The 22,057-nt window shown below is 44.1% G+C and overlaps 1 protein-coding gene across 2 annotated transcripts in view; it reads right to left on the reverse strand.

Moving 5' to 3' along the window:
• SLIT3 (slit guidance ligand 3) overlaps nucleotides 1–22,057 on the reverse strand; it is a 589,038-nt gene that overhangs the window by 205,691 nt on the left and 361,290 nt on the right. The window lies entirely within an intron of this gene.

Consider the following 22,057-nt stretch of genomic DNA (forward strand, 5'->3'; position numbering starts at 1 on the left):
CACCGTCCCTCTGAGCAGCACCATTTAGAGGAGTAGCTGGCTGGGAATCAAGAGAGTGGCAGGAAGTGGTCCCCTGGGACATCAGGCACTGATGAATCTATGGCAGTTTTTATGGAGGGAGACTTTTTTTTTTTTTAAAGTTCCAGCTCCTTGATTCTCTTAAAGCAGAAAGCATATGGAAATGAGATATGAAAACGGTCTTGGCTTACATGTATCAATTAAGCATGTCAATACTTTAATTAAATCACTCGACCTAATGAGATTTATACCAATGAATATGTTTTATAGTTATAATAGCTTTTCTGGCCACTGTTCAAAACGTCAAATAAATTGTAAAAAGAGGATTAAAAAGAGACATAACTGACATTCTGAACTGAGGCCAGGCTTTTTCCTTCATTCTTTTCTTTCCCCTTTATTCATGAGATTTTTGGACAATATGTGTAACGTAATGGGCCCTATCATGGATTAGGTTTTTTTAAGAGTCTTTTTCATTTTTCAGTTCTAATCCTTCTTATCAACTTCTCTAAGCCTCAGATCATTGTACCTGCAAACGCCCTCATTTTCTTCTGGTCCTTCGGAGCTTACTTTTTCAATCATCTATACTTGGAACTCCCTGATACACACACACAGAGGAGGGCACACCCCCTCTGCCCTGACAAAGAGAACCCCAAGGAGGCCAAAGGTTAAAAGCATCATGACTGAGAAGGCTATTACCAGAACATCAACATATCTGGGTAAACGTATTCTAAATTTCTTCTGTAAAAGCCAGGCTAAAAAGCCTATCTTCTCTAACTAAATAATGTGGCAAAGGAGGCCAAGACTCTTGCTTCTCTCCTCTTACGCTTTTGGTCTCAGCTTTTCTCATCAATTTATTTTTGTATATAAGTGTCATACTGTAGTCTCTGTCCCCAAAGATAGAAAGCAAAGAGAAGACTTCTAGGCAAGTACCAATGTATTCAAAATGTGAAAGTGAGCCAGTTAAGCAACAGAGAGCATTCGGAATGCTGTAGTGGGGTCCCCCTGGTACGTCCCAGGCAGAGCGAGCAGAGCTGGGAGTATTATGATGTACATTCAGAGTTACTATCTGAAACTGGGATTGCAAGAAAGAAAAAAAGTATAGAAATGATTTGGGGGTGCTGATCTGAAATACACACGACCTGAAACCTCGGCCAGGCCCACTGGTTTGAACACTGCCCTAAATAAAGCAGAATGACAAGAAGCAGGAAGGGAGCGTTGCTCAAACATTTGGGCTCTCTGGTTCCCCTGAGGCTCTGGTGTATGGGGGCTGTATCTGTGGCCCCCCACCCTTTCACAGCCAGCCTCCTGCCAGTTCCTGGGGGAGAGTGGCACCGAACAAAGGCTCCAGAATCAAGAAACAGCTTAAGTCTTCCCAGTTTGATTTCCTTTGCAGACGTGATCTGGCTAACATTAGGGAAAAGGAGCAAACACCCCTACCATCACTGGGTATTATTCAGAATGAAGCATTTTTGCACAGAATCTGTGATTCACAACAAATTTTAGGGTAGAAGATGGAACCTTCTGGGTCTACAGATGGCAAACTGAAGCCCCAAGGGAGAAAGGATAGTGCCCAATATCACACAGCCTGAGGCCAGAAGGCAGGACCCAGAGTCTGTGGAGAAGGCTTCTGCCCTCCACACATATTGTTTCTGTTTTATTATTTAAAAAAAAAAAAAGTGTGGGCTGTCAGGGAGGTCTGGGTGCAGTAGTTATCATTTCCCAGGGAGCATACGGCCGATCTGGCTAACTGGGCAGGTGTGCTCTTCTGTTATTTCTCTGCAACATACGAGCAGCCTTCCTAATGCTCCATCTGCATTTGAAATGGGTCGTCTTTCTAGATTCTTCCACACAGCACACATTTATTAAGCACCTACTACATGCTTGTCACAGGTGGTAGGTGATGGCCACAATCTTTGTTCATGGAGTCTACGGAATTATAGGGAGGATAAACACAAGCAAACAACCATACAGATGAGCATTTATAATTCAGTTCGACGCTTGCATGATAGGAACACACATAACAGGAACACTTAGTAGTCTGTGCGAGGCAGCCAGGGAAGAGTAAAGCTCGAATGGGTGAGTAGGAATCAGGCAAGGGAAATGGTGGGGCTGGTGTAGTCTCTGGACTGGCCGCATTAATGTCAGCCGGAAACCTACCAGAAATGCAGATTCCCAGATGCAATCTTAGACAGTCTAAACCGAAAACTTGGGGGTATGAAAAAGCCACTTGCATATTTTTTTTTCACTGAGGAAATACACGTTATTTTTTGGTAGAAATTTAGAAACAGACCCAGAGTAGGGAGAATGGTATAATAAACATCAACTTGAACAAGTTATCAATAGTGTGTTAATTTCATTTCACCCCTCCCCACCCCTTCCTTCCACATACACACTTTTTTTTTCTTTCTGGGGTAGTTTAAAAGCAAATCTTAGACATCATTTCATTTTACCACACATATGTGTATGCGTGTGTGTATTCCAGGATATCATTCTAATCAAAAAGGACTTTAACCATCAGGCATTATTACACCTAACAAAATGAACAGTAAGTCTGTAGCCAAGATTCTAACAAAGTCCGGCACGGCCTCTGGGCCACCTGAGTTTTAACCAAGGCTTCGGGTGAGGTCAGCATGGCCAGAACTGCTGGCGTAGAGTCCGCCGGTGTGGGGGTAAGGGGGACGGTGCGGTTTGAGGAGCAGACCAAGGCTGAGAGTGGCCAGAATGGGGTGAGGGCGGAGTGTGGGTGAGCGGAAGCTGGTGGGGAAGAGAGGAGGTGATGGCCCATGGGATCAGGTCTGGACATGATTTCAGGACAAGAAGAGCCACTGGAAGTGCTAAGCAGGGGAGGGGACAGTTCTTAATGTTGGTGAGACTCTTGAAATGAAAACAGCAGACCAGCAGGAATAGGTCTTCCTTATGCTCTTTTGTTAAAAAATAGCTGATATTTTAGCGCATTTCCACTTACAGGTGGATTTTCACAGAAAAGGCCACAGACAGTCATGTTGTCACCCTAAGCCTCCTCCTCTCTCAGCTCTCTGCGGGAAGGCGCAGCCCTAGTCGGTAAGCACCAGAGGGCAGGGTGGCAGATGGGTGGAGAAAGAACTCAAAAGCAGCTGGTTTCCCTGGGGGTGTGAACCTGGTGCCCCCGGGAAACCCAGACAGAGTTCTTGCTTCAGCAGGTTTACTGGCTAGGGCTTTAATTGTCTTTGCATCTTCTAATGGGTCATAAACGTATCTCACCTCCGCACTTCATTGGGGCGGGGATGGGAGTGGGGGTGCTGGATCCTGTTCTCCAGAGCAGAGAGCTGCAGCTTCGCTCCAAAATCCCAATGTTACAGAAAACTAGGGCAGGACCCTCGGATCCCTTGTTCTTTGTTCTGGTCCTGTAGGCAAAAAGGCAGCCCTTGTGGGGGGCACAGAAAGAACGGCTTGGGGGTCACCGGCCCTGGGTCATCCCTGCTGTGCAGGCTGGAGCTCTGTGCCCCCTGGCTGGTCCTCCTCCAGGTCTCCACCCACCTCCCTCCTCTCCCCACCCCTTGTCATTGCCCCTGACCCCCATCTCTACTGTCTATCCCTGCCTACTCCCCGTAAACATTGCAGAGTCACCGTGGTGCCTTCCAGCATGTTTTAAACTAGTTTGGTGGGTTTCAGACTGCTATTTACATGCAGAATTATTTTGTCTGTTGGGTGTTTCCAATAGCATCCTGATGTACAAGACAGATCACACTGGAGCTTCTCTAGGTGGAGAGGGGACAGGGGAACCCGGCATTGTCACACCCCTAGTAATGAGAGTGTTTTGTCAGACTTTGAGTATTACCCACTGCTTCCTCGGAAGCTGAGGCACAAACGTCAGTGCCTCGTCTGAGCATTCAGCAGAGAGGGCTAAAACCCTCTAGCCCACGGCACCTGCTTCTAGCACTCTGTCCCTCTTGTGCCATTTCCAGAAGCTGACCAGCGCTCAGAGTCGGGGACTGCACACTCCACGAAGACTCCGTTTGACCTCATCTGAACTTGTTTATAGTTAACGGACTTGGGGGACCACCCATTCTAGATAAGAAAAAAACCTTTCTCTTCCGCCACCAATCCCTGCCCCGGCCCATCCTGCTAGGGTGCCTGGGGTAGGAGACTAGCTGAGAAGCTGAACAGTGAGGGAAAAACCCCATATAGCCTTATCCTTCATTCCTGCTCATCAGTGTCTGTGTATTCACAGCGGTGAATCAGAGCTCCCTCAAAGAGGAAGCTATGAAACTTTAAACATTCTGACTCTTATGTCCCCTGTGGGGCTAATCCAGAAAACTTTACTTTAGAAAGAACAACAGTGATAAAAATACCTTGCACATGCTTAACTAGCCCTTATCACGTTTTCTGCGATCCTTAGAAGCATTTTGGCGTACATTTCAAATTTCTCTTTCCTATCAGGAGAACAGAGGAAAAACTCCCAGACATCACTGCAAAATGCAAATTCCAGCTTTGGGGGCAGGCGTAATGGCAGGAGGGTGAATTGCTATGGAGATAATACATGGTGATGGACACACGTGCATAATTAGAGGCGCCCATAACGAAGTGGGTCAGATCACCGGTTTCTGGGGGAGGGCAGTTCTTCCGTGCCACAGTGTTAGCAGTCCAAAGGTGCCCTGGGCTAGCACAGGAGTTTTAGATAATCCTGGGCCTCCTCAGTGTTATAATCCCACAACCTTCTTTAAAGAGAGATTCCAAACTCTGCCCTCCAACGGGGAGGTAGCCATTAAAGCACCACGAGATGCTAGGGGGTCTTAGCTCAAGTCTGCACTCAATCGCAGAAAGACCAACACTTCAAGAGGACCGACTCTGCGTCCACTTCCACTGGAAAAACAACGCAGAGGCAATTACCACCTTTGTAATTTTATAAGTAAGGAGACCTCAGAGCCAATACTACGGTCCCAAATGCAACTTGCCCAGGGGCCCAAAGCAAGGAGGAGCTGGGATTGAATGTGTCTGCCTGACTCCAGAGCCGTGCCCTGCCTTTGCAAAACCCCCAATGGTTACTTGGAAGAGCTCAGTTCACCCCATCCACCCTGTACCCCCACTTTTCCTTGATGTGGGCCAGTTAGAGGGAAGGGCAGATTTCCATAGCCATGCACACGGAGAGGACGTCTAGACTTCTGACTTGGAAAGAAGCTGGTATTTTCCTGGTTTAATACTGTCAAATATTCAGGAGTTAAAGACTACTTTTATCTCAGCAACTTTCATTTATTGGGGTCACACTAAAGCTTTAGCATTACTGAGGCGATGGGGCTATGACAGAATTTGAAGGGGCAGTCTCTTTTGAGAAGAGTTTCATGGACAGTCCTCATCACATAGCATATACTCCCACGTGGAAGTTAGTTTCTGAGTAAGTTCTGGGTTGAGGTTTTGACTATTAGGCAGCAAAGCGTTAGGAGCGGATGGAAACTAAAGAAATAGAAGGTCCTGCGAGAACTCGGTGGGTGTGCTAGACACAGCAAGCCCGGAACCCTAATCATCAGCAAGTCCAAATTTCCGCTCCACATCACTCGGAGTCTGCAGAAATGGGGTTAGCAATGTTTTTTCTCATAAGGAAAATATCACATTACCCTCCCCACCTTCCCTCTATGTTTTAACGTTTGAGAAAGAAAAGAATGAAAAAAAAAATCTTAACACACCATACCACGCTATTACACTTAAAAATACAGAAAGGATTAAAACTGCCAGACTGCATTAAAACTAATGGCTGGTTTGGTGCGACCCCTCGTTGCCTTGGCATTGTCCATTGTCTGCGGCAATAAAGAAACATCACAGGCAATTTATTGGGAGTTATTCTCAAATGAATTGCATTTGCTGAGAAGAGCACATTTAGCATTTGGTGATTCGTATGTGGAAAACATTATTGCTCTGGAAAAGAGCTTTAGAATAAGTGAGATTAAAGCCCATGGGGATTAAAAAAAAAACAAACCTGGAGAGTTTAAGTTTAATTAAAAAAAAAAAAGCATGCATTCATTATGTATCTGTGCGTGATTGTGGTTTGGAAGCAAGTGCATCAGAAAAGTTCTGTCTCGATCCCAAATAGTGTTCTCTTCAGCGAGGAGTGGAATTGGGAGATAAAGGTTAAGGGGAATAATTTATATTTTTTTGAATAAAAAATAGAGGACAAGAAAAAATATATGACCCAAACCGTACACTTTATAACTTTTGATATTTCTGTACTATAATTTTTATAAGAAAGTATTTGTAATTTATTCATGTGTACTTGAAAGTTAAAAGTAAAGTGAGTGAGTGTACTTTCAGAGCCCCCTTTCACTGCTCCCGGGAGCAAGGAAGGGATTTTTTTTTTTACACTTTCTCAGCAAGCATTTTAAACCTCTGTGCTCCAAGCGGCTGAGGCCAGGCCCTCGGCTCCATCAAGCCCCGTGTCCTCACAGAACCACAGCGTGAGGACGACTCAGCCTGGTGCTGGGATCTCACATGGAAAGGGGGAAAATCACTGGAGCACACTGCCCACTGTCCTCTTCCTCGTCTCCGTTCCTGGCTCATCAAGATGTAAATTTACCTACAGCTTTCCAGCGAGAAGATCTGTTCTTCTTTCCTTCAAACCTGTATCCTGGTGTGCACAGTATTTTTCCTTTGAATTACTCCTCTCTTGGATAGGTAACAGAAAAGATATCCTGAATATTCTGTTAATCAGAAGGCCAGTTATTCAGCAATATTCAAGTATGAGCACATCTATGGCAGAGGCCAGGAAAGCAGTTTGCAAAAGTATCAATCACCATCAATTCTGAGTTCTGGGTTGCAACGAAACGACTGACTTTTCTTTCCTTCCTTTTTCTTTTTTGGATGATTGGTCATGTCCAATTTTCCCCTACTGACTTCAATGATGGTATCCTATGTAAAATAAAGAAACTTACTATTTCCTTAGAGTAACACTCAAAGACATTTTTGAAAATATAGGAAGGTAGAAGCAATTATCTATAATCCTTCTATCCAACCGTGGAAAACATTCTTCCAGCCCTCTAGAGATATATTTGTGTGTGGACACATGCTTATAAATAAACACATGAATAAATATACATATCTTTAGAGAGGGAGTGAGGGAGGGAGAAAGGTTTGGCTTTACGCTCTTTCTTCACTTAATAGCATAACCTGGGTGGCCATATATACAGGGGTGGGAAGAAAAATTTTCATTGTATGCCTTTTGAATCTTTTAATTTCAAATGATTTGAATCACCTATTTTGAAGTAGATTAAAATATAATTTCTTATTGTAGTCAGCATTTTCTGTGCTATTGTACTTGCATACTCTTCTTTTTGAATGGTTGTGTTATATTCCTTGCAAACGTGCTAGAAGAGATAGACGGTGACCAGGTCAGTCACATCGGTGATGATCAAGTCACCTCTTCCTTCTAACCTTCTCATTCTTGCCCAAACTCTTCTCCCAGTGTGCTCCACTAGCATGCAGCCCACGGCTGGTCTGCGGAGGACTAAGGGCAGGTTTCCAGCAGTGCTGATGTCACTCTATGGGAGTGAGTCTTGATGTCAAGCAGCATGAGTGGTGGAAAGGGCAGGAGGTTGTGAAGAGTCTGAATTAATAGCATCTCCAATTCCCAGACTTTTCATGGGCCACACTGCTAAGCCAAGAAGGGACACAGTGCTATGGATAGATTGTTCCTAAGGTGGCTCCAGAGACTTCTTCCTCTTAGGACAAGGGATTTTAGAACACATATAATCAGGGTAACAAACAAAGGAAACAAAGGATCTGCACTTAAAAAAAAAAAAAAAAGTAATCGTGAAGACCAGGGAACATGGCTTATTACATATTTACCTTGGCCTGAAATAACATAAAAATGCAGACTGGATAGTAAAGTTTACTGCAATTCTTCCAAACCTGATTACCCTATTTCATATATGTAAGCTCTATTTCAACGAAAAATGCTTTCCATGTAAGACCTATGGAGGAGCTGCAATCATTTCTGATTTATACAGAGGCACACATTCCATGAACCCTGTGGACGAGGCCCCCCGGGGGCACTCTTAATACCTACCTAACCCTGACCTTGACTTGCGGCTCCCTTACCAATTGGGACGTGATGAGGAAACCACATCAGGGTACCCATCCAGTGTTTGCATTTTCTCCCAACATGGTCAAGGACTCCTTTACTCAAACCTGTATCAGACACACAGATGTCTGTCCTCCAGTCACACATCTGTCCTGTCCATGTGTAGATGTGAATAAGCAGCACCCAAGACAGCAAAGGACAGCCCCAGCCCCCGAGCTGTTCTCCCTCGGAGACCAGTATTTAGGGCACAGTTTTGCTTCTTGTGGAGTCCTCCTTTGTCTAGAGGTGGTGCGAAGTGGTGTTTGATTTGGCCAGCCTGCTCTTAAAAAAAAACCTGAGCCAACATTTAAAAACTGGGAAATTTGTAAAAACATCTGAATTTGGGGCTACTCTTGAAAACTCCAAGGATCCATCAACTTAGCCTCTCCTGTTGCATGAATCTCCGTGACAGCTGCCCTCTGCAGAAGACGCAGGCAATTTTTATCTTGAGTTCGGTTTTGTCCACCAAAGTCCCTGTTGCCTCCTAACATTAGGTCCCTGTGTCCACTGCCGTTTGTCATTGAGCTCACATTGTTGTTTTTCTCATCATAGAAAAATAATTTTATTATGCCTGCCCGCTTCACTCAATTACTTTGCTTGAAGGCATTTGAGTTGTAATCCCTGGCCTAGAGTTCTGAGAAAACGGCCTGAAGATTTATTTAGGCATTACAGAAAGTAAGAGATGCAAAAAACAAAACAATGCCTTCCTCTGCACTGTGCCGGTCCCCCGACTCAGCTCCTTCTTGCATCAAAAACGGGTTTTTGGTTTGAGCATATTCTGAGGTATTGTAGGTCATGATCCCCTGAGCCAAAACTCCGGACCTGTCTGCTTAGATGTGGCCATACTCTCCAGTTGTCTCCCAAAAGAAGTCCTACCTCCCCCCTTTGGCCTATGTGCTTTAAACCCATTAACTTAATTTGTTACAAATGCGCAGCATTCCCTTTCTTGTTAAACACGGACAGATCGGTACATGATTTCAAAGCTGAGAGAAGCACATAATCAGATGATTTTGTGCAGAACCAAAACATCTGGGATGAAGACAAGCTTCTTAAAACAATTGTTTTCTCTTTAACTCTTTGGCTGGTTTGGTCTAGCTGCAAAGATGAAGTCTGTTTACTTAAATAGTAATGAAACTAAAGATTCAATGTAACTTCCTCTCTCCTGTCCTAGAAAAACCAACTTCAAGATGAAAACCTCTAAATGAGTAGAATTTTCTTTACATTAGCTTGCTCCAGTTGTTCAAAGAAATTTTTTTTATCCATAAAGACACACACACACACACTCATATAATCTACCTCTGCACACCTGTGTGTTTTACATACATACACACATACTTGGCCATGCATCCGTGTTGGATTTAACCATCCCACAACACTTGCAGAGTTAAATGGTAATGCCAAGTGGGTCTGTACACTTGATCAAAACGACGTCTGCAAATAGAACCTCTCACAAAACACACTTTATGCTTTGTCTTCATTGGAGACTTTCCTAGGAGACAGTGAGGGAAGCCACAGCCCCCAATCCTCTATTATAACAAAAACACCAATGAACATCCGAGACTCTGGGAAAGAGAGTATAGCCTAATTTTTTGCACCAGGTACAAAAGCAAAAAAAGCTGGGTTTAAAACCAAACAGCTTCTCCATTGGTTTGATGAAAGCCAGCCTCCTCTCTCTGCCCTAACTCCCAGCTCAGGCTGCCTTCCCAAGACAAATAGTGCACGTAATTAAATACCAAATGATTAAAAACACTTGTGAGGGAATAATTATTACGTATGTAGCAGATCTATGTATTAGACCGCAGTGCATACGTTTTGAATAATTTATGAAGTATCTGAGCTGTAGTAGCAGTCCTGTTAGGTTCCCCCTTTTCTGCACAATCTCCAAACGCTGGTAACGAGTGCATGTGGGAGAACAGCTGCAATGTGGATTTAAACTCATTTTCTCTCACTTACCATTAGCTCCCAATGAGTATGCTTTTAATGAACAGTCTGATTAAAAATGGGGTTTTGCAAAATGTAAATTAAATGCATGGCTTAGGAAATTCTTGAAACATTCTCACCGCATGTAATGTTAGGTTAGCATATTGAAAACATACACATGCACTCTGGCCATAAGAAGTAGCCATCGTTTGACCATCCTCCGATTACCAATCTAAGAAATTCCAGCCTGATTTCAGACTAAGGGAGATTTCCGTTTGGTGGCACATTTGTCGTTGGGATTGCAGCAGGCAAAGTGGAAGTTCAGAGCTTTAACAGATTCAGATTTACATCTGGGCTCCGTCACATTTTGGAGAAATCTTTTTCACTGCGTCTTAGCTCGCTTGCCTCACTTATCTTGGACAGTCTTAGGAGTCGCTATAGTAATGCTTGGAAACTGCCAGAAACCTAGCCTGTGTAAATGAATGTTGGCTGTCCCAGACCACCCTCAACTTTCTGGACTGACCTTCACTTGCACGTCACTGCCCTTTATCAGGTGCTTAGGATGCCCCAGTTTTTTTTCACTTTCTCCCCATTTAATAGACAGGAAAACCAGGGATCTGAGAGGTCAGGGAAGCTGCCTACTGACCAGCCAGGAAGTAGAGTGACAAATTAGAGTCAGACCTTCTGGCTTTGAGCCATTTTTACCACAGGCTGCCTCTGTACTTCCCCGTTCATGAACCCCTCTCTTTTCCTCCGTCTCCGCATGCCCAGGCAGGAATTGGGGTGTTCATCCCACATGGACTGACCACTGAATGCACATCAGACCCTTCCATCCCTCTAATGACTCTAGGATAGAGTTTACATACTTTGCAGATGAAGGAACTGGGTTGTATATACTTGCCCATGGCTTCTTGACAAATGGCCAAGTCGGGCTACAAATCCATCTCCCACCAAACCAAAGCCTTGAACTTTCTGCAGTCACACTCACCTGCATTGCTCTTATCTCTTATCCCTCCCGCATCTCTGTGCCCATTCAGCCTGATGCATCTATTACTATGCATTTGGCTTTGGGATTTTACCCCAGCCTGCCAGTCTCCTGATTAAGAGATTCTCTCTTGTGGCCTGAAACTCCCATAGCCTAGAAGACAGGATGAGCATTTAACTCCAGACGGGCCGTTCTTGCTAGAATCATTTTAGGTCTGTTGGTCTTTTCTCCCTAATTTGACAGCAAAAGCTCTTTCCCCTTGTCAGTACCTTCCCTGCTGTACCTGGCTCTGTAGAGATTCATGACTGCCGCTGGTCTGAGAAGCACGATTGCCCTTCTGACCAGAAGACCGGGTTTTAAAAAAACTGCATCCATTAACTTTCCCCAAACCCAGCTTCTTTGTTAGAACGCTCAACCTTATTTATAAATTCAATACTTAAAAAAATGGATACATGTCCATAAAAAACCCATAAAGGTATAAAACAGAAAGTAAAACCAATTATTTTTTTCCCTCACACTGACCTCCCATCTCTACACCTAAAGAATTTAATATTTTGTGTCTCTTTCTTGAAAACATCTCTATACATACTGGCATTTATACATATTACTTAAAATATACACAAATAAGAAAATAATATACACACTATTCTACATTTTTCTTTTTTTAACTTAATGGTACCTTTTAAACCTCACTGCACCTCGTCCCTATCTGCACATGCAGGTCTTGCTCTTTTAAATGACCACGTGCTATTCTTTTACATATGGACATGCCGTAAACTATTAATGTGTCCCAGTGAAGGCTGCTTCCAGCTTTCTGCGAGGACAGTGAGCTTCAAGGCACATATGTCTTGGAATATTTTGTGAATGTATCTGTTAGACAAATGCAGTGCAATTGCTGGGTCTTAAAGGGTAAATGCACTTAAAATTTTGATAAATATTGCCCAAGGGGTCTCCAAAGAGGCTGTACTAATGCTATTTATTTTGAGTAGTTCACGTAGACTCTATAGGTCATGGTCCCTAAGGAGGGCCCCGAAGTAGGGCTAATGTTGTGGGCAGCGTCAGAATCTGCCCAGGGTTTGGGAAAGATTTAATCAGATTTAATCAAGGCCAGAGAGAACCACAGTGGTAGCAGTACGAAAATGCAGGGCACACACTGAAGGAGCGCCTTCCACTAGCTGCTGTATTGTTACTCAGACTTTCTGGAAACAGCCTCCTGGTTCCGAGGATGAGCACCGCTCAGGATGAGTCCTCTGGGGAGGGAGAAATTCTAGCTGCTAGTCCCAGCTCTGCCCCTCATGATGCTATTTTACCCTTAGCCAGACCCTTCTCTCTGTTCTTTCATTTCTTTATTCCTGATGTAAGGTGGACTCAGGGTCACACATTGAATACAGGGAGGAGGCAGAGAACCTGACTCAGTGGCTGGACGCAGACGTCCAGTTTAAGAACTGAGCCAAACTCTCCTCCAGAGGACTCCAGGGGTGGGGCTGGGGGCTGGTGAACATGTCAGCCTACTGCTGCTTGAGCCCCCAGTCTCATGGGAATCCAGGAATACAGATTTTTATGCAAAATTACTGAATTTCTTTTTCTAGATTTTTAAATGATAGAAACTAAACATTCAAAATCCTATTTGATAATTAATACACAAAAATCCTTCAGTTCACAGTAATACTCAAAGTAAAAAAAAGAAAAAAACAAACCCAAAAAACAAAAAAACAACCCTTTGTCACCACTCTACAATTCTTTATACTGAAAGCTGGTTAGTTACAGGGCAGCAATCAAGTGTTTATCTGATCTTTCCTATAGGAACTGTGTTTCAGGGTAACCAACTGGTCTAGGTTTCTGAGCTTTTCTTTACATAGAAATTCTAATTAATAGATCTAAATAGAATGGTAGAAAAATCATTTTGAAACTTAACCTCCAATTAAATGATTAATTTGGGTAACAGCTATCAATGAATGTTAAATCATTAAGTTAAAGACTGATTCAGGGTGCCAAATACTTGGTCACAGATTATTGCTGGTAATGAGGGTGGAAAAACAGCCCCCCCCCTTTTAAGATTTATTTATTTATTTGATAGAGAGGTGGAGAGATAGAGAGAACAAGCAGGGAGAAGGGCAGAGGGAGAGAGGGACAGAGAGAGAATCCTCAAACAGATTCCCTGCTGAGTGCAGAGTCCAAGCAGGGCTTTGTCTCAGAACCCTGAGATCATGACCTGAACCGAAATCAAGGGTCAGACACTTGACCAACTGAGCCACCGAGGTGCCCCCAAAAAACAGCTCTGAAGAGAAGGATTAGACAGTAACCACCTGAACTCAATGATTAACCTTAGCATGACGGCAAGAAGACAAAAAGATTAGGGGTGTCTGAAATACAGTGTCACTCGTGGAGGCTTCTTGTGAAAAAACCTAAACCTGAATTGGAGCAAGCCGAATTAACCAGCAGTTAGAAATACAAGGATACAAATTCAACTGTAGCTTAGAGGAGCCATCAGAAAAATCCAGAAAGTGGATACTTCAGGACCTGGTTTCCTCAGTAAGTCAAGGGCAAGAGAAAAATAGAGGAAGGAACTCTATGAAAAGCAGAGGGTAATGTTTTTCACCAGCGCTATCTAAGAGAAATAGAATACGAGCCACAAACGCCAGCTCCTGCAGAATCTTAAATTTTCTAGTGGCCACGTCGAAAAATAAAAAACACATTAAATGTATTTTATCATATCCACGATATCCAAAATATCATAATCTCAACATACAGCTGATATAAAGTTGTTAAAGAGCTATTTTACATTCATTTTTGGTGCTGTCCTGGAAATCTGGGGTGTATTTTACACGTACAGCCCATCATAATTTTGATAAGCCACATTTCAGGCGCTTGTAGCCACATGTGGCCAGAGGCTATTGCTAAAAGAGCAGTAACGACCAAATGCAGTGTGTACATGGTGTTTGGTTTGTAATGTGAACAAAACAGCTGTTAAAATATTTTTAGAAAAATGGGGGACTTATCATGTGGACTGGATATTGGATGATACTAAGGAATTATTATTCATTTTTTGAAAGTGTGATAGTGGTGTTGTAGCTTTGGAAGAGCATATTTTTATTTTTTAATGAGGCATACTGAAATATTTAGGGATAAAGTGTCACAATGTCTATATTTACTTTAAAATACTTCTGCGAAACCACCCCAGCGATCCCACCAAAAGCAGAATATTTACAACTGTTATCTGTGTCAGTTTCAGATGGAAAGTTTCAGCCAGCAGCATAACTGCGTTGGAATTCCACTGCTCTGGGAAAGGAGACGCTTATACAGCAAATGCCAGACTTGCTCTAACAGGACTTCTCTTCTTTCCTCTGGAAAGCAGGCCCAAGAGAAGCTGCAGCCAGGGTAGGCTGTTCCTGAGAGCCCTGCCAGGCAGAGAAGAGCCTGGCTGAGGCAGAAGGACCCAGTGAAGTCAGAATCCTAGCTGAGTGCGGAGCCGGAGGAGGGGGGCCCCTGCAGGCACCAAGCCCGTCACTTACCGGACTCCAGGCAGGACGCATCCCGCACTGTCCTTCATTAGCGCTAATGGAATTTCAAGGTCAATGACCAGTCATAAACATCAGCCCTAAATTAAGTGTATCTGAGGCTCCTTGCCCAGAGGATTTTTTTTTTTTCTTTTTTCTTAAAAGCCAAGCTGCTTGGGAGATAGGGGAGTGTCAAAAATACTGTTAACCTTTCAAGATGAAAACATTATCAATTCTATTGATTTAGATCATAACTCGCTTCCACTTAACTCATCAAAAAGGATTGCCAATTTTAGACATCATGTATTTCTCAGTCTTAGGGAATCTTTTCTTACCTCCCCCTCCCCCTATCTCTTTCTCCGGGCAACTTTTCTCTCAAGTCCACTGGGGGACACCTCATAGAGGAGATTGACTGGGGTCTGGCTAGATTGCTGACAACACTAAAATGCTGTACATCTCACCCGTGGTGCTTTGTATTATTGATAGTGGCTTCTCTGCCTGTCATTTCTCCCCCTCTCCTTCCAAACAGCTGGGAACATCCCTGCGATCCTTGTCATACAACATGACTAATATGTTCAGCTTCAGAGGTACAAAGGAGACAGAAATAAATGAGGGGATCGCTAAATAGGAGTTTTTCTATCCCTCTAGTGGGATGATGAGTAACTAGGAACAGACGGCCCCAGGCATCATCGCATACTCATCATCATCAGGTTGAGAGCCTGAAAGACTCTTAAAAAAAAAAAAATCTGATATCAACACCCTATCTAAGGTCAAGTGGATGTGAGCTTAGGGCCAGAGTCAACAGCAGCTTCTAGCTAAGTCCTAGTGTTACCACACCTTGAGGTCTGTAAGCCAGATTTTAGCGGCTCCAAACTCCTCCTGCTCTGCTCTGTCTGGGGTGTTGTGCCTTAGCTCTATATCAGCTTGCTTCCTCCCCTACTACCGAATCTGTGTGTGGCACTGCGGCAAGGGAAGAACTGGTCCCCTGACAAAAATCACAGTCAAGCTCCCTATTTACTTCTTACGGATACTCCGTGTTGAAAAATTCCGACCAGAACTCCAAACAAGGCACCCCTTGCCGCAGACACTAACGACAGGTATTTCTTTTGTTTTGTGTTTTATTTGCTTGTTCTACAAAATTCTGTGTGTATTGAAGAAAGATGGACATAGTCCTTCCACCATGCCCCTGTGGCTCCCTGCCAGCCTTCTCTCTAAATCCTGGGGTCTGTTGTAATGACTCCTGCATCTCATAAAAAAGAACAATCTGGTATTGCTTTTATGTTCGTATTATCTCTGGAAGCATACCCTCCTATATGGAAGGTTTTGGTGTGTGAAAATCTAATTCCTCTTCAGAGAAGCCAAGAAAACCTGTGTGCTGTTATTGTGTAATTCTTTTCTCCCCAGGCTGAAAGGGTTAGCTTTATCAAGCTAATACAATCTTCTCTCCCAAGACAGACTAACTCTGACTTGAAACAATCTGAATAAATAGCTCAGCCTTCCCCCAAGTCTCTTTCCATTCATCTCAGCTGAGGAATGAGGGAATATGGATTATCATTTTGATTACAAATATATTTCTATCTAGAGGAAGATCTACAAAGGGCTAAAGTCACCTCTATAAATTTAAACAGTCTCCAGTTAGCCCTGAAGAGTTAAACCGCCCTTTAAAAACAAAACAAAACACATCCTGGTGCTCCAAAGATGTTACATTAGATAGATGTCACATTGATATAATAAACAGCAATGCCAAATCTACTGAATTAAAGGAAAAGAGAACCACATGCTGAGATTTTCAGATGAAATCAGGTAATGACAGGGAAGAAAAATGAAGCCGCATTTAAAAACGGCTTGAGAGTCCAAAATTCAAGGTGTGGAGAGACTCCTAGCAGGGGAAGTCTCAGCTGTATACTGCATTCGTCTTACATATATATGCATTTCTGCCCGGTGTTCCGAGTTGGGTAAAAGAAAATGAGATTTAGAGGGTCCCTGGGGCCGGTAATACTTGGGTAAAGGAAGTTCATATATCAGTTGTCACTGGGGCCCTAGCCACGATGTCAACGGCTGCGCTAAGGTGAGGGTTTTTAGAAGATGTTTTATAAGAGGTTTGTGAACCCGATTTGTGTTTCCAACAACTTTCTTGCACTCGCCATTAATTACAGTCCGGTGGAAGAATTCAGCTCTCAGCGGTTTGGCTCCATGGACAGAGGCGCGTGGCAGGGTTATGCCCCGGCAACAAGCACCCAGGTGAGGCGGCAGGGCAGCCTCTGGGCCTCATTTGGGGGGTGGGGTTCTCCCTAAAGCTCTTCAGAAAAGACGGTGTCACAGCCTCAGTGATGCATTCAAGGTGATACAGAGATGGCAAAGCTTTGCTTTTTGTCTAGCTCAAAGAACCCCGGCTTTAGTTTGCGGCCATCTCATTTCTTCTTAAAAATGGTCTGCCCCAGGCATTCCACTTCCAGAGATTTCGCCTATAAATATCCTCAGAGCCATGTCCGGAGATAGACACAGAAGGGTGTTTACTACAACACTGTCTCAGTGATGCTGGAAACAACTTAAATCTTGTCGATGGTTGCCTGGTTAGCGTTATACTAAATTCTGGCACATCAAGATCAGAGAATACCAAGAAGTCTATTCAAAAATAATTATGTTCCGACATGGAAACATTGCCACGATATGTTAAGTGAAATGGTAAACTTCAGAACAATACGTAGTCTGATTCTATTTGATTAGGCATAGAAACTTTCTGGAAAGATACCCAAGTTGTTAATAATGGCTATGACTATGACAAGGAACTTTTAGATTGTAAGATTAGGTGTTACTTGATTTTTATAAAAATAATAATGTTCTTTATTTAAAACACTTTAGAAGTCCCTTATTTAATAAAGACAAATTGAATCACATGCTAGGCTTTTTTATTTCCCACATTAAATACCACAGAGTGCTTTAATTTTTCAATAATAAGTTATATTTTGGATTCTATACATTATTGGTTAAAGTCACTTCCTCCTTGATAAAAAGTGGGAACATAAAAGCTAGGAGCTTTTTTCCACGCCATGTTTTGGGGATCTACACTCAATTTGATTTTACTTAATATGGTTTCTTCCATTTAAGGACTTCGCTTTGAGAAGAGTCAATGTCCACAGTCAGTAGTACACACTCAGCGATTTAGAACAGATAAAATCAAACAGGGGCTTTGGCTTTTCCTACGTGGAAATGAAAATCATTTCTTTCTAGCAGGAATTATGGAACCCAGTTTCCGGAACAGCAGACTCTCTCTAACAATGGCCTTGATTCTGGAAGATAAGTGACTTTGGGATGTCTGATCCCATTCGGACAGAATTCTAGAAGAGGACATTAAAAGGCTACAGAAGAAGGAAGTCAGCCCTGCCTTTGGGGAAGATCAGGATGCTGATTGGATTCATTTGGCCTGTATTTTGGGATCATGGAGAAAGAAAGTGGTGGTTTGGGAAGCAGTGTGGAGAGCCCCTGACTGCCCTACACTCCACTCATCAGGGCTGGAAAGTGCACTAAACTTGCATAAGGAAGTGGGTGAGATGTAGCCCCACAGGGCAGCGAATGGGGGATTGGTCTTTATTCCCACCTGCAGCTGCGACGTGTCTCACTGGTGAATAATTCATTCTGAGGTGATCGTCCTCACCTCTAGTTATGTTGTGCTTGCTCTCCACAGGGCCGGCTGGGTGTATGAGCAGTTATGCTGTGAGCAGTTATGCTGTGAGCAGTTATGCTGGCTGGGGACGAGGTGTCCTGGAAAGGGGCCATTTGGGGATGCAGGGTCTCCACACAGCCCCCATGTGTGGAGACCCTGCATCCCCAACTTCTTTCTCCATCTTCCACGGCAGGCTTACTTCTCTGAGTGTGTGTGTGTGTGTGTGTTGGGGGCAAGTCTCTTCTCTCAAAACCACTTTTGTATAAGTCAGTTTCTCAGTCTTGATCTTCCTGGCTTATTTAAACTGAGTTTCTCATCCTTTTTTTTTTTTTTTTTTTTTTTTTGGATAGGAATCACAGACACCATCCACTCAGTCTCCTGGGACGCACTCACTGATAAACCAGGTGCAAGGTGTGGCATGAATACCCAGGACACATCGCTCACATCATCATTTATGGAATGGAATCACTGCATTCTCCTCGCATGACCCCTTGCTACGCTTCTTCAGTGGGGGAGCAGCTTCGCACGATGGCTGAAGGCAGAGGCTCTGGAGCTGGACGACTGGAGTTTAATCTCAGGCCTCAGATTTAAAATCCTCATCTTTTCCCTCCAAATCTGTGTATTTAGACATCATCGGTCACAAGACATGTCGAAGGGAAAGTGATAGAGAACCTCCAAGGGGGTATTTCCCTGCACATGATCATGCACAGAAGACGGCATTCCTTTTTCTTTTTCTCTTCTCAGGCTTCTTGAAAGCGCTCACAACTGCACGGTCCTCATGTTCCCAAACACCCCATTTCCTCCACTGCTTCCACCCAGAGGTGCACACTGGGGCTTGTCTATTCCCCTCACGTGCAAGATGAAGAGGGCAATTTTATGTAGTAAAGAAATATGGGACAAGCCAACCTCAAGTTCACATCCGTTAAAGCATTTCTCTGTTGGCAACATTTTTACAAGCTTCTCACAGCTATATGCTTAATTAAAATAAAAGGGTGATATACATCATTGCACCAAGTCCTTGCTGATGTAGAGGAAGGGGAAGGGGGATGACTGCATTAGTTTTCCTTTATTAAAAGAGTTATTTCAGCATGACATCTCAAATAAAGACTAGCCATTAGCAAAATTAAAAATTAGGTGAAGTTGATTTTGGGAAATGCACACCATTAGAGCCCTCCTCCTGCCTCCGGCTGCTGCTTCTCCCATTCTGGCTCCAGGCTGCTGCCCCGCCCTGCATTCTTGATCTGCAAGTTCCCCAAACTGATTATCATAATGATGGAATGACAAGCAGAGGGAACAGAGTTTATAAACTCTGCTTGACCCACTAACAAAAAAAAAAAAGGTCAACTTTTACTGAGCACATACTACGTGCCAGTACTTTACCTGTAAATGCTTGCTTAATTATTTAAACCACCCTTAGGGGGCACCTGGGTGGCTCAGTATGTTGAACGTCGGACTCAATTTTGGCTCAGGTCATGATCTCAGGGTTGTGAGATCAAGCCCTGCGCTGGGCTCCGTGCTGGGCATAAAACCTGTTTAAGAGTCTCTCTTTCCCTCTCCTCCCCTACCCCTCCCCACCCCCGCACTCTCTCCCTGTCTAAAAAGAATTAAAAGTAAAAATAAATAAATAAATAAGAACAACAAAAGAAACTACTCTTAGGGAGTGTGGGAGAAGGAAAGCAATATTAACTGAATACTTATCACATTCTAAATGCATTCTGTGAGTTAATACTCATGCCCATATGTTATTCCTCCTATTAATAAAATGAATCCTATTTTATAGATGAGCAAACTGAGGTTTTGAGAAGTAACTGGCCCCATCCTGCAGTGTAACTAGGTCAAGGAACAAGTTTCAAAGGGAGGTAGGTCTTTATCTTTGCAAACAAGATTAATCCTACAGACAGGGTGGGAAGCAATGTGAAGAAAAATCTGCAGAGGTGGGAATGTGTGGTGCATTTGAGAAGGGACTGACCAAGACCAAGAGGCTCTGAAGGGGGAGAGAGAGAGAGAGAGACCAAGGTGGCTGTAACTGCAGATGGTGGGGCAGAGCGCACAGATCACATACTTAATTAGGAAAGAGCAGGACTCCTAGGAAAAAAGGAATTAAGGATGATTCCAGCCTGGGGTCTTGATGATGGGACAACAATAGAGGGCCCATGAGCAGAAAAGAAAGGCCTGGATTGAAAATATTTTTGGGAAAGGGTTTAACAAATCATTAGCTGGAAGAAAAAAAAAAAAAAGAAGCATAAACAAGCTGATGCCCAGAACAGCCCACAGGCCAGAGGTCTCGGCATGGGTCTGGATGTTTCCCTCTCCCACCCCTTCACCAGGTTCTATCATTTACATTTCCAAGTCTGCGTGCAAACTCCTTCTCTGTGTCTGCTGGCAACGCCTTCCCTGAGCCACCACGACCTCTTCCTGGGCTGCTCCAAACCCTCTGCTCCCCTTAATGGGCTCTCCACCCTGGAGTGAGAGGGGTCTTTTACAAACATAAGCATGATGGGGTAACTTCCTTCTCTTCTAAAGCCTTCTCCGTGTCCTTAGACTAGGCCAGGCATCAGCAAACTACGGCCCCAGGGGGCCCAATCCAGCCTGCTGCCTGTAGTAAAGCTCACTGGAACTCAGCCTCTTGTTCACTGATGTATTTATTGTCTGGGGCTGCTTTGGGGGCCACAGCAGCAGAGCAAAATGGTTATGACAGAGACTGCCTGGCCCTTGGAGAAAATGTTGGGTAACTGCTGGACAAGGAGTCCTTAAAATAGTTCACAAGACCCTGCCTGATTAGTCCCCACCTACCTCTCCAGTCTCTCTTCATGCCTCTGACCCTTTTGCCCTTGGCACTCCAGTGGTTCTGGCCAACTCCCTGCTGAGCACGGGGGCCACAGAAATGGGATTCGGCGGCCATGCGTTGGCACGGACTATACAGCATCCTAACTCCACTGTGTTGCTGGGAGACAGTCCTTTTGTAGGGAGGACACTCCTAGCTCCAGGCTTTGTCTGGCTTCCCTTCCTGGGTTCTGCAGGCTTCTTTCTTCCCTATAGACAGGGGTCCAGTACCCACATACCTCTTTCTCCTTCCTTCTCAAGTCCCCCTTTTAGCACAGGAGCCCAACTCAACCACTGCGCCTCATTTCAACACAAGCCAGGGCAATGAATATAGGAACATTTGAGTTTTGAGTCTTACTTCTAAATGATAGCCTTTTCCCTTTATAAAAACAAAAACAAAAAAACTTCCCCGGGGATCTGTAAGCAGGTGGGAGGACTTGGCAGAGAGGAAAGAAAAGGTAGAGAAATCCCTTCCTCGTATCCTTCAGATTCTGTCATAGAGAAAAGCAATGGTTTCTTCCACCGAGAAGAGTCCCGGTTTCGTTCTGAGCCAACGGGTACTGACTGAACATCTTCCAGCAGTCAAGAAGAGTGCTAGGAATGTTATTTTGTGCTGTCCTCCTAGACATGCAAATGAGCCTGGGATTCATCATAGGTTAACAGGAGCTCCTCTAGAGCTTCAGCAAGAAGACCAACAATTTTGTAAGCATCTATCAATTCTGCAGCAAATGGGATGAAATGCTTACCAACTTGTTGGGTGGGTTCCAGGGTATCCCTCTGGGAGTAGCTCCCAGGAACAATACCACAGAACTGGTCAGCCATGGGAGCTGCCACAATGCACGCGCTGGGGAAGCAGGAAGCAACTGCCCCAACGACTGGTTCCAAGTCAGACCACCTAGCTGTCCTGTGGGGATTTTAAAAGCTACATCCAGAGAAGTTGGCTGCATAGCCACACCAGGCCTGCGGGAGCCACACCAGCAAGAAGGATCCTTGGCAGGCCCCCTCTCTTCCCAACGGACTCAGTTCAGGATTCCAGTCTTGTAGAAGTGTCTCAGATGGCAGAT

This window comes from Mustela nigripes, chromosome 12 (genome assembly GCF_022355385.1).
Source record: "Mustela nigripes isolate SB6536 chromosome 12, MUSNIG.SB6536, whole genome shotgun sequence".
Lineage (NCBI taxonomy): Eukaryota > Metazoa > Chordata > Mammalia > Carnivora > Mustelidae > Mustela > Mustela nigripes.